General features: G+C 38.1%; 1 protein-coding gene across 1 annotated transcript in view; it reads right to left on the minus strand.

Moving 5' to 3' along the window:
• The window catches only part of LOC128868526 (uncharacterized), a 461,316-nt gene that overhangs the window by 356,557 nt on the left and 91,619 nt on the right, over nt 1-13,140 (minus strand). The window contains exon 2 of the mRNA XM_054110716.1: nt 8,836-8,917. The gene's annotated coding sequence lies outside the window, so the exon portion shown is untranslated. The remainder of the gene's footprint in view (nt 1-8,835; nt 8,918-13,140) is intronic.

Genomic DNA, 13,140 nt, shown 5'->3' on the forward strand with positions numbered 1-13,140 from the left:
GGATGGAGTAATTAATACCCAATTTTGCAATTTCAGACAAAATAGCTTTGGGTTCAAGATTATTAAAAGCACCTTCTATGTCCATAAATGCGACAAGAGAGTACTCCTTATTATGAAGGGAAGCTTCCACTGTTTGTACCAGTGAATGAAGTGCCGTTTCAGTCGATTTCCCTTTAGTGTAGGCGTGTTGTGCATGAGAGTTTGACTTAGTATCAAGTTGGGTTTTGATTTGCTCATCTAAGACTTTTTCAAAAGCCTTTAAGCAAAAAGAGGCTAGGCTAATGGGCCTGAAATTGTTTGGTTTGCAGTGTGAAGGTTTCTCCGTTTTCGGAATGAATACTACCTTCGATTTCTTCCAAATTGTCGGAAGGTAAGAGAGATTTAAACACTTGTTAAAGATCATTGTTAACCAAGGCAGTAGAATTTCCAGTCCTTCTTGAAGTTCTGCTGGAATGATGTTGTCAGGACCTGGTGATTTAAATTTTTTAAAGCTTAGTATTGCTGTAGAGATGTTATTCGAGCTGATTAGATCTGATCTATTCCCATAATTACTCTGAAGAGTGCTGGGAAGTGCAGGTAAATTGGCAACACAGCCTGGAAAGTGAGATTCTAGAAGTATTCTAAGAGTGTGGTCAGTTGAAGTAGTCCAAGTTCCATCTTGAGTCATGATAAAACTGGGAGAGACTGGGTTTGACTGGGTTTGATGCAAGAATCTTGCGTAGTCTGCTTACTTCTGAGGTGTTCTCTAATTCTTGAGTGTATGATCGCCAGGATGTGCGTTTTGCACTTCTGACAGCTTTCTTAAAGTCTTTGAGACATTGTCGATATTCTTCCCATTCGTCTGTTATTTTAGATTGGTTAAAGAGTTTCCGAATTCGATTGCGAAGTTCTGAGGTTTTTTGGAGTCCACCAAAAAGGTTTATGCTTACCTCCTGTTTTTGTCAGGGAACAAGATTGTCGTGCTGCGCTTTGACACGTCTTCGTTATCATGTTGACAGCGTTTTCGATATCGTTTTTATTTTCCATTTCAGGAAGTCCTTTGGCAAGATGTGCTTTATATTTGATCCAATTCATACGTTTTTGTTAAGGTACTTCATGGGTTTTGCCGTTTCGGCTTTTATAGTGAATGTTATATATTGGTGGTCGGAAAAAGAGTGCTGTTTACCAACGCTCCAATCCTGCACCAGTTTTTTTTGCATTACTTTTTCATTTTTATAATTTTTTTCTTTGTATTACTCCTTCATTTTTACTTTTGTTCTAATGTATCTAATACTTTTATTTAATATTTTTATTTCAATTCTTTATTATTTTTTATTACCTCTTTATTTTAATTTTTTTGTTTTTGTTTAATTTTTATTTTCATTACTTTTCTTTAAAAATTTTTGTTATTTACCTCTTTATTTCAAAAATTTGTTTACTAAGTTTTTATTTTTATGATTACTTTTATTAATTTTTTTGTGTTTGTTGTTTCTTTTTTTTTTGGGATAATTTTATAGTTAATACATATTTCGCCCTTTTTAATTTTTTAGGTTTCATAATATTTATTATTTATTTTTTTCATAACTATTTTATAAGTTTTTTGTATTGCTTTTATTTTAATATACCTAATATTTAAGCTTTTTTTTGTTCTTTATAAGCTTTTTAGTTTAATTTTAATGAAATTAATTTTAACATTTTTATTTTCTATATATTTTTTTCCTTGTTCACTCCTATCGGAAGCATAAGGCCTCGACAAGACTCAGTCTTGCGTTGGTTTCGTTAATATAAATATTTTAAGTTTCTGACAGGGTAGATGATTAGCCACTCCTATGGAGTGGGAGAGCCCATCTGTCATTGCTTAGAAACAAGGTCTTCATACTGCTTGGAGCGCCATCTGTGTCTCACATTTTTCTGGCAGAAGGATCACACAGATCGCTGAGGCCTTCGCTAAATTTCGTGTGTCTGCGCTATTACCGCGGTCGCCCGTTTCCTCTTTTTGGCGCCACTGGTGCAATGTGTGACTGTGTGTTTATTTTTTATAGTTAATCTTAATTTTTAGTTTCAATAATTTTAAGGCATTGTGAGTACTTCTGTCTACATGACAAATCAGAAATATGACATAAAAAGATGGCAAGTAATTATTCACAACCATAATACGCTGTTACACTTTTTTTATTTCACGAATTACAATCATTTTGTTCTGCATTTTTTACTACATGTCACATTTCTTAATTAAAATTAATGGTGTTCGTGAGAAGCGAAGCAGCTCACACCAAGCAGCTTCAGCTGCTGCTTCATCTACAAGTAAGTTGAGTAAACTTGCCTCCAGATTATTTATCAGCGGCCATAAAATCCTTAACTTGCGCTTTTTCATAAAATTCTAACAGTATCTTAAAAATCTTAAAACGTGCAGTTTAATAGAATTAAAATTTTTAATTTATCTATAATTTAATAGTAATATTAATTTATAAAATTCTATTGGATTTTGAAAAAGGTCAGCCTAAAAAGTTTACTAATTTTTCTCCAGATGCTAGCCCGCTGTGTATGCTTGTAGAAGCGAATAGATCTAACAACTAGGAGATCACTTCAAGTTCATCTTTCCATTAAATGCAACTGTCCTTTAAAGCTTATTAACCACGTCAACCGAATTCACCGCCAAGAGTAACTCGAATGCAGAGTAACTAGCATTGTAATGGTTATGATATTAAAGAGCGCAGTATTCCCATGCTTAATGAACAAATACACGTAAGCAAGAAAATCAACAACAAATAAATGTCACCCACACCCACATTAAGTTAAATATCTGCTCTTATATGTATGTGTGTATGCCTATGTTTTTATGTTATGTGTGTGTATTATATATTTATATAATTTATATGTATGTATATAACTATATTATTTATGTATGTGTGCGAAATACCGAATTTACTGTGCGCCATGCCAAGCAAATAAAGTGCCATAAGTCAACAGAGCAGTGATTTGTCATGCCAACAAAATACTGTCACTTTGATTAGTCCCTCTTAGCCACACAATCAGGGAATGTGATACAGTTGCCATTGGCGCCTAACGCCACAAAAGCGGGTGAGGCTCAGACAGTATTTCGTTCGGAAAATGTTAATATTTGTTTATGTTAATGTTTGTGCAAATGGCTGCCATTACGCATTTTCCATGTATTTCAAGCACAAATATTTAGTGCACAAATACAACTCATTTATCACTAAACTCTTTAAAGTATTTAATATTATTTTGTATTAAAGCGAACAAGATGTCACGTTTATATATTGTGGCAATTCCTAAGAGTTGGTAATTAGGTGGTGTTATTATTTACGCACCAAAATACCTTGACAGCGATTGGAAGGGAGATAAAAAAAATACCACTTAGAAATAATGACATTAAGTTGTTCCACGTATTCAACAGATCTATTTAAGTTTAATAAATATGCGCTGGTGGTGTATTTGCGTCACATTGGAGTCAGCGATTTCCATCCAAGAAAATGTCGGCGCTCTTTTGGAGACCCACATTCGACCACCCACCTTTTAATTTCTACTTTGTTTTTTGTCCTTGTTCACTCTACTCGGAAGCATAGGGCCTCGACAAGACTCAGTCTTGCGTTGGTTTCGTTAATCTGGATTTTTTGATTTCTGACGGGGTAGGTGATTAGCTTGCCGCTACCAGTCCTAAGTAGGGGGAATGTCCATCTGTCGTCGCTTAGGAACAACGCCTTTTTACTGCTTGGAGCGCCATCTGTGTTTCACATTTCTCTGGCTGAAGGATCGCACAGATGGTTGAGGACTTCGCTAAATTTCGTGTGTCTGCGCTATTACCGCGGTTGCCCGCTTCCTCTTGCTGGCGCCACTGATGCAATGTGTAACTGTGTCTTTTTCTTTATTTTTTTGTTTTGCTTGTTTTAGCAGGCGCAATGCAAGTAATGCGCTGACTTTTTTATGCGGGAGTTAGAATTGGAAAGATGAAGTTGTTGGGGTTGAGGAATTAATTTATTTTTTATAGAAACTAGGAAAGTAGGTAAGTAGGTAAGTTTAAAAAGTGCGAGTACCGTGCTTTAAGTGGGATTCGAAACCACAACCTCTGTGATGGCAGGCTAGTTCACTTACACTAGGCTACCGAGGCCGCCTAATTTGTCCTTATAAGCCTCAAATTATTAATAAATAAAGCAATTTGGATGTGCTAGCCAGAGCATTCCTCTTCTATACATTAAATTTAATACGAAAATTCTCCATAAGACGGCATCGCAGGCAATTTGAGTTGTAGTGAGGTGAGCGGCTTCATCATCAACTTCATCAACAATTTACTGTTACTGAGCGACTCCACGCATATTACCAGGTTACCAGGCTAGTCATTGTACGTTAAGCATTCTGAGAGTATTTTAATAGTAACAGGGAACAATCAGGAGCAGCAAACTCCTTGGTATTATCTTCGACATGTACTCCCAGAGTTTCTTAGTCCCGATAAACGTAGAAAAAATGCTACTGGAGTGATAGTTCTTGGTCATATACAGTGTCGCTTCGATAACACAGAACCGCCAATCGTGTGAACGATAGTAGAGCCGTCAGTGAAAACTGTGCAATGTATTGAAGTCACACCTCAAGTTAGCCTCAAGAATATTATAATATTATAGTAACTCCTCAGCAATGACACTGATACCCTAATATTCTAGATAAACATAAGGAAACGAAAACTCTGCACTCAAAGTTTCCTAATTCATCTCACTCTGGTTGTCTGTGTGTGGCACCTGACAGAAATTTCAGCCTCATTAGCTAAATTCTGCGCACGGCAATCGATCACTGGGCGTTGTTGGACATGCAACTATTCTTTCTTCAGCGGCGAAAGGTATGTAGCTGATATTAATTAATGACATTGTCCCACAACTCCATAATGTGACTTAGTCACTGCGGGCCGTATGAGCAACATTAGTGGCACTGCAATAAATTAACTTGAGTTTATTTTTGGTGTAAATACACGCATATGCATGTATGTGTTTTCTAATTTCATTTCGATTTAAGTAGTATATGTTAATAGACGCTATGCAACTAACCCAATTCTAGCTGAATGAAGTAAAGCAAAAAATATAACAAAAGAAAATTCGAAGGCGCTTAAATTCAAACAAAAAAACATTTAGTTGAATAGCAATGATAATTAATGCTAAACACCATATTTGCATTGTAGCAGTCAAGGTTGAGTTTCTTTCTACCAACGAGCAATTTCATTATTTACCGCTTAAACTTATTTGCTTGAATCGCCCAAAATTGTCCAAATCGGCTAGTAGCGAAATGCTAATTTATTCAGTAGCTGTTTCCGCGCCTGCTGTTCATTTGCAGCAAACGAAATAAGTATAATCAACTACTTATACAAGTAAACAACATCAATGGCATTAGCATGCGCAACAACAAAAACAACATTTTCTGCTTATAGCGTAAACAAATTTTCGAATGGCCCAGCGTTTGTGTAGAGTAATAAATATTGGCCAGAAAATATCTGCCACATTTACAGCCAATCGGTGGCACAAACATGTTAATGCAGTCCCCAGTAATATTGGTGTATTTATTTTAGTACACTTCATATACTGCAAAGCGAAAATTATGTACCTTCGCAGGGCTACAATAAATTGGAATTACTGCCAAATTATATTTTTTGCTAATATTCCCAAAAAAGGCAGATGGTTGAGGCTGCCAACAAATAATTGGCCACCAATGACCTGAGTAGTAAATTTATGCCATGATTGGTGTAATTTACATAGAGTATTTTACGGCTACCTGATTTAAAATAGTGACCCTGAACTACTGGCTACAAATTCAAGAGGACGAAAGCAATCAAGGCGACTTACACATACATACACATATACATTATTTTGGGGGGAAAAAGAAATTGATTAATTTTGCGTAAAATTCAAAACTTTATTTAGGATGTTTCGTATTGTCCAATTTGGGGGGAATAAGCGCCGTTTTGTTGTACAATTTGTTACTATTTCAAAGGTAGCTTCATAATGCCTCCCTCATTGAACTCTCCGTCCTTATTCGCGATAAATTCTAGTAATCGCTTTTCACAATCTTTCCTTGATACCAACTGTTTACCACTCAGGAAGCTTTGCAATGGGAGAAAAAGGTGGTAATCGCTTGGTGCCAGATGCGGACTATAAGGTGGATGCCTTGAAACTTCCCAACTAAGCTCACGAAGGTTTTGGTGAGTCACTACAGTCGTGTGTGGCCTTGCGCTGTCTTGATGGAACACAAACCTCTTCTGCTGGCAAATTCTGCCCATTTCTGGTCAATCGCTTGCTTCAAACGATTTAGTTGTAGACAGTAGAGATCTGAGTTTAGTGTTTTTTCTTGCGAATAAGGGAGTTTAAATGGCTAATGCATCATCAAAGCTGCCGTCGCAGCAATAGTATGCCCGGGGACAAAAACTTCTCCTCGTTTGGTACTGTGACCCACCCGGAACCGCGTTCGCATTACTTTAGAGTAATGGCATCCCATCTTCCTCATTACAAAGGTCTATGTCTATTAGCCTGTGTCCAGGCCCCACTTTTTTATACGGAGTATTCCTTCCGCGAAATCACTGATGATCTCCCACGTTTCTTCGCTAAGCATACATTGGAAGAATGTGTATTCAGCGGATGTTGGCTTTTCACTACACTGAACAGGTATTTTGTGGAAATGGCCGTGCCCCGAAAGCATTTGGGTTGTATAAAAATTGACTTCACCGAAATTCCTGCTGTTCCTTGTGGCGACCTCTTTTATGAGTCTAGCCGTCCATCTGTCACGTGTTTCGTTAATCCAATAGTCTTGCCTTAGCCTTAGCGTTTCATTCGTTATGTTTCGCGGCGCAAACTTGCTTACTCTTTCTTACATCTTCTCGAACTTTAATGCCCAAAATTTTTCCTCTCTCTCTCCTCTAGTAAATCTATCAATAGAACCACTTATCATATTGAGCAGCTGGCCCTGATACTGTGCGGCAGCGGACACAACTCTCAGAGCTGCCGTTCGTTGTACAGATGCTAAGAGCTTGCATCTGTGATTTACCTTTAGCGCATTTGCCCAGCTCCGTATGAGAGAACGAAGAGCGTGGTAGCCATCATTATTTCCCGTTTCATTTGGATTGGTCCCCGATGTTTGCTATCAGTCTACTAAGCAGGGATGCCATCTTAGCGGCTTTCTCTGCTTTGTGTTTTATTAAGGCCCAGAAGGTTAGTCTTGAGTCTTGTCTCATGCCTAGGTATACCCGAATTTAGTGCTTGATCACACGGAAGCAACGCAACATAAATGATTCCCTCCAAGTCCCACCAATTACACAGTAGAATCTTCCTGACCGTTAGTCTCGATTTGGCCACCGTTTGAGCTACTTCATCACACTTTAACCATAATTATTTTTGCACAATATTGTCGTATCTGACCCATTTCACATCTCCAGTCACCATCCTTTCTAATGAGTCAATTTCATTCCGTTTCGCCAAGGCTTCGCAGTTAGAAATTCGATCCATCATGTTTTTTGGTGTTAAACTGGTGTGGCACCCAAACATAGAGCTTCGTTTTGAATCCAGCTTTGCGCAAAAGGCTTAAATTAATTTTATGGTCGATTTTGAGCTCTTGGCCGATGCTACGACTAGTAACACGCCGGTCAACTTCGATTATTTCTGTGATTTCATCGACATTTTCGACGACGAGATTTCCTGTGCGAGGTGCATCTGTAACATCAAAAATACCTGAACGAAATCGGCGAAACTATAGGCGAAACCAAAGTTGCGCGTGAAAGTACCGGTACATAAAATCCTTAAACACCATTCACAATTTCAGCGGCCTGGCTTGCATTTTCGCCTTAATCAAAGAAAAACTAGAAAATGTACCGAATTTTCTCTTTGTTGACTTCCATTGTTAACAACCTTGGCGCTTTCTGCATGCTTAGGTATTGAGAGCTCTAAGGTTTAGAGGTCCCACCTAATACAAGACTATCCAACGGTGGCGGGCAAAAGAACAACCTTATCTATATAAATTCGTGATAAGAAAATTTAAATGACATTTATGGACCAGCTTTTGCGAAATCGTTGGAATTTTGCATGAATCCCCGATGATTCCTGTTCCATTGTCGGAAACATAAATTATAATTATTACAGGCCACTTAGAGGTCATATTACCTAAAATTACCTTAAATTACTACAGATTTTTAAATAAATAAATTTAAAAAAAGAGTTCAGAAATTTATAATTCGCTCAGAGCACGGACTATACACATTACTTGAGAGTAAGATCACTGTCTGCTTATTTAGAAATACGCAAAGAGCTACAAGGTATCCGCGGAGTGGAATATCCGGACGAATACCTATCCCCACAAGTGGCTTACTAATGGCTTCTGCTTTCGGTGATCACCTCATTCAAGCCAAATTCTATGGAGCCATGTGTCGCTGGGTAGTATGAAGAACAATCGTTCTCGAAGGGGATAAGAGGTCTCATATATTTCTCAACTCTACATACAAGGTGCGCCATCTTTTATGTCGGTATGTTAACGCTAAATAGCTTTGTCATTTACCAACCGATCGACTTCAATATACATGTTTTCGATACGTCAATTCAGACAATTAACCATGGATCGCTTTATACCGAAACAACGTGAAATTGACGCTATAAAACCCGAAATGCTCGACAAGGTGATGACAAACGCAGAAAAAAGATCTCAGCTTGTGATTGCTAATAAAAGTGGCCACTTGATTGATATTCTATTCAAAAAATAGTTTTAATAAATTGTAAGCAACCAAACCAAATAAAAATACCTCACTTATACAAATCAGTTCTTTCTTTCAGGCGCACCCTGTATAAATAAAAATATAAAAATTTCGCAAGAACTCACCTGCAATCTACTGCTCCGATTTTAGCATTTCTTACACCATTTTGGGTTGCACTTAACACTCACTTTAGTAGGGCGTTGCCTCCTGTTTGTAATAAAGAAAATAATAAAAATTAGTATTAGTTCGTGGGTATCAAGCAAACTATATTTTAGAAAACTCTATTCACAAACAATATAAATGTTACCACTACAATTTTTTTGAAACAATAATTTGATTTCGCTTTAGTGGGGCGTTGCCATCTATTTTTATGAGTAAAAAATCTAGATTAGTACTACAGCAATGTATTAGGGTACCACTGAAAGTATTTGTAAGAAAAATCTATACAAAACACAATATTTTTTTTAAGAGTTGCCACATAAATTTTGTTGAAAAAAATATTTCCTTCAATATTAAGTTATAATCACTGAGCGAAAACTATTTAAACACGCTTTATTAAAAAAACAATATATTTCTAACCTTGCCACAGATATTTTTTTTTTTTTGCGAAAATAGCAAATTTTAAATAATTTCATTTGAAAAGTAAACTATGAAAATTAGGTGAAAAGGGTTTAAAGAAGCTTTAATTCAAAACTATGTTTAGCTGGTGTTGCCACATTTTTTTTTTTTGTTGTAAATTACGTATTTGGTTAAAAGAAGAAATGACTTCAAACCAAGAAATAGGAGTTTTAAAAGTCGTTGCCACCTAAGCTTAAAGAAAAAAATTTAATTAATAAAAAAATACCCATTGAGTTTTTGTGAAATAAAAAGCATGTTTAGGATGGGATAAATGGCTACCCACGCCACGAGCCCACTTGGGCAAAGAACCGAAATTCGTCCATACAGTGGAAACATAGAGGGAAACGAACCAAACAACTGGAAAAAGGAAGAAAGAGCTTCGGATTAGAGGATGACAACCAACAATGTATAATTCCGTTTGTATTAACTGCTTCAAGTTACTAATGAATCTCAGCAGGTGTATGATATTCAACCCCGCAATATCCGCAGGTATAGCAAAAAAGGGAGATCCTAGATATCCGCATCTTTGCTCGACGAGAGCAGAACAGCTAGGAAGTATGCGCTGAGGTGATTTATCCCCATCCTTCAGACAGCTTCTGCAGAAAAGACTTGAAGCAAACCCAAGTCTCACCGCATGAACACTCAACAGAGAAGTCCCTCGAGCACCCCCGATTTACCCGTAGCCAGAAGGAACTCGCGACTTTGCATGTCTGCGCACTACCTCAACGCTCGCTGAGTTTATGCGAGGCCCAACTTTCCAGGAGAAGATCAAAGGTTTTCAAGGGAACCCTAGTCCTATCAATTAACCCGTCTCTACGATCCCCAGTCTAGCCAGCTCATCCTTTAACCCAGCAGTTCCCTTCTATGCTAATGTGAGCGGGAAACCAAATGAGCCTTATATCGAAGTTTTCGGATGCTGTCGAGAGAGAAGTCAGGCATTCACGGACTAATTTTGAACGCACATATAACAAGCCCAGGGCACTAATTGCTGCTTGGCTGTTGGAGTAGATATTTACGTCCTTTACAGTAACTGCAGCAACCAATCCACTAATGCTTCAATTGCGGCTACCTCCGCTTGGGAAATACTACAGTGGTACGGATGCTTGCTGGAGAGCTTTTCGCAGAATACCCTCCACCAACCTTTCCGTCCCACTTTGAGCCATCAGAGAATATGTTTACCCTGTCACCAAACGTTGCACCCCGCTCACTCTTCCCTTGAGGGAATATGCAAGGAAAAAGTGCCGCTCAGGCCCAGCGGGGGTGCTTATTGACCAAGCACCATGGGGATGAACTCAAAGTTTTTAAGATGGCCCGATCACGTGAATCTGATTTCGACGGCTGCACCGGGTACCATATTCAGCATAGCGTTGAGTGCTCGAGTAGGAGTGGTCCTCAGCGCACTGCCGAATCAGACGCTTTCTTTATGGCCTTTAGTGCAATGGTACTTTTCGGACTGTCATCCAAATTAACCACATTACTTCCGTCCGTAGAAGAAAGCGTCAGAGCACTGAGACGTAAATGAGTTAATGTAGCCTCCTCAGTATCAACTAAAGGGTTTGCAGGGGTTGCCTGCATCTCCATTTTTTTCGCTGGTTTCACTGAGCCAAGCTCATTTTCACCCAGCTACAAGCTCTCTATAAAACTACGTTCAGAGCCTGACGATGGTGCACCGTCCAATAAGTGTCTATCCTCAACCAGTAACTTGCTTGCTCCAGGGCCCTGATTTTCAGCCTTGGTCGTCTTGGTGGTGAAATAGTTTTGGGCCTGCACATCCGATGTCCAATCGGGAGGTTTACCACAAGTGTGGGTACCCCGGGCAGAGAAGGCTCATTTTTCCACTTGTGGAGTGGCCCAATTAGGCCACTGTTGAAGAGGAACCCGTTATCCACAATTCATGTCTAGATCTGTAGTGTTCTGTTTTAACTCAGTAATCACTCTATTTGTCATCTGACTGCAAGGTGTCTTACTGATTTAAGTATGTAACAGGGTCACCTCGCGCAGGATGTGATTCTTCATCACGCACTAATGGTCTTGGCTTAGTAGAGACTATGAAGTTGGAAAAACCCTCTACATGGCGCTTATCTAAGCCCTTTGCCATCCTCATAATAGCCATAGTCAATCCCCTGGAAGACTCGTATAGTGAGAACAAACACTTAATCCCTATGTGGTTTCTGTACAAAAATAAAATATGTTTTTTAAAAAAATTATTAAAATTAAATAAGAAGTAAATAATTTTTGAAAATATATCAATAACTCCTAATGGTGGACTTATCCAAGGCAGTGCAAAAAACAAACCTTTCAGATGCTTCGAGTTCACTGAGCCAAAATATTTTTGAATAGCGCAATAACTGGCCAAAACGGCTATGCCAGCTATAGCCAGTGTAATTTATTGGGGTTTTTATTTATGATCCAAAGTGAGCATAATAAATCATGCATTTGCATATAATCGCAATCCAGATGATTAATAATACTTAATAGTTTTTAGGTTATTGAATGTTTATTGACCCCAATAAATCAACAAAGTTGTGACAACTTATTTCCGCTGACCTTCCAAAATAGCAGCCGTCGAGAAATGTATCAATTCATTATTGCAATTAATGGTGTTTGCCCAGCCGCACTGTCACTATTAATTGAAATGAATATTAATTTGGTTTGTAAAAGTAAATAAATGAAGCTTTGTTTAGGGCAGATAATAAGTAACTTTATTATGTATGTATGTGTGTGTGTGCTTGTATGGAAGCTAATGCCAATAAATTTGCAATAGGCAAAACTTGCACGTGTTGATGTGGTTGTAAAACAATTTTCAGTTTGAGCTTTAATGAAAATAAATATCTGTTTGGAGTTATTTGAATATTCTTTAGTGTCTAGAAGCTCATTTTATTATAAATTCATATAAATAAATGGGTAGTTTTTCACTCGGAGGTTTGCCATTGAATGCCGAGGGGCGAGAATTATTAGAAACAACTTTCCTACTATTTTACCCACTCCAAAATAAAAGCTTTTGGAAAAACTAGACATCCCAGGAGGCACTGCGGTCGAGATATTAAAAAAAGAAGAATGTCTATGCTACGATTTAACTCACGCTCGGGTTATGTTTAAAATTTAAAACATCTCGTACGGTTTATTTAGTCACGATGTCATAGTGGACGGGTGAACAACATGCGCTCGCAGTCGAAGCGTATTTCAAAGCCAATGATTCGCTCGTCGTACATTTTGTTACAAAAAACGACTCTCGCGTGATGCCCCAAGTGATGTCTTGATTCGTTCATAGTCATAGGTGCGAACGTTCCGATCAACAAATTGGAAGGCACACAGCGCACGGCAGGGCCTATCCAGACATCGAAAACGAAGGAAAATATTGGACTGCACTAGAATTCGCAGCTGCATTGAGATTTCTAAAACTATTGTGCATGAAATACTGCAGAAGGATCTTACTTCGTTCTTCGTACTTCATTACTTCGAAATTGATATCGTATAAGCGCTTAAGCCTATACAATTTGCGTAAAAACTTCTGTGCGGCAATGTTGGAGCGATTTCATCCGATTTCCATTTCAAACACTGGAGCGATGAAGATCTTTTTTATTTAAAGGGAAGTGTAATTAAGCAAAATTGCCCTTATTGACCAGATAATGGACAAAACTCACTATATCAAAATACACTTCCAAGTTCCAAAGAGACGCTTTGGTGTGCGTTGTCAAGCAGCGCAAAAATTGTACCATATTTTTTGAAAATCGTGGAGAGCAAGCAAATTCTCTTATCGGCGCATGCTGAGCGATTATTGTGTGCCAGTAGTTAGATAATATATAGCGTTT

The sequence above is a fragment of the Anastrepha ludens genome, chromosome 6 (genome assembly GCF_028408465.1).
Source record: "Anastrepha ludens isolate Willacy chromosome 6, idAnaLude1.1, whole genome shotgun sequence".
Classification (NCBI taxonomy): Eukaryota; Metazoa; Arthropoda; class Insecta; order Diptera; family Tephritidae; genus Anastrepha; species Anastrepha ludens.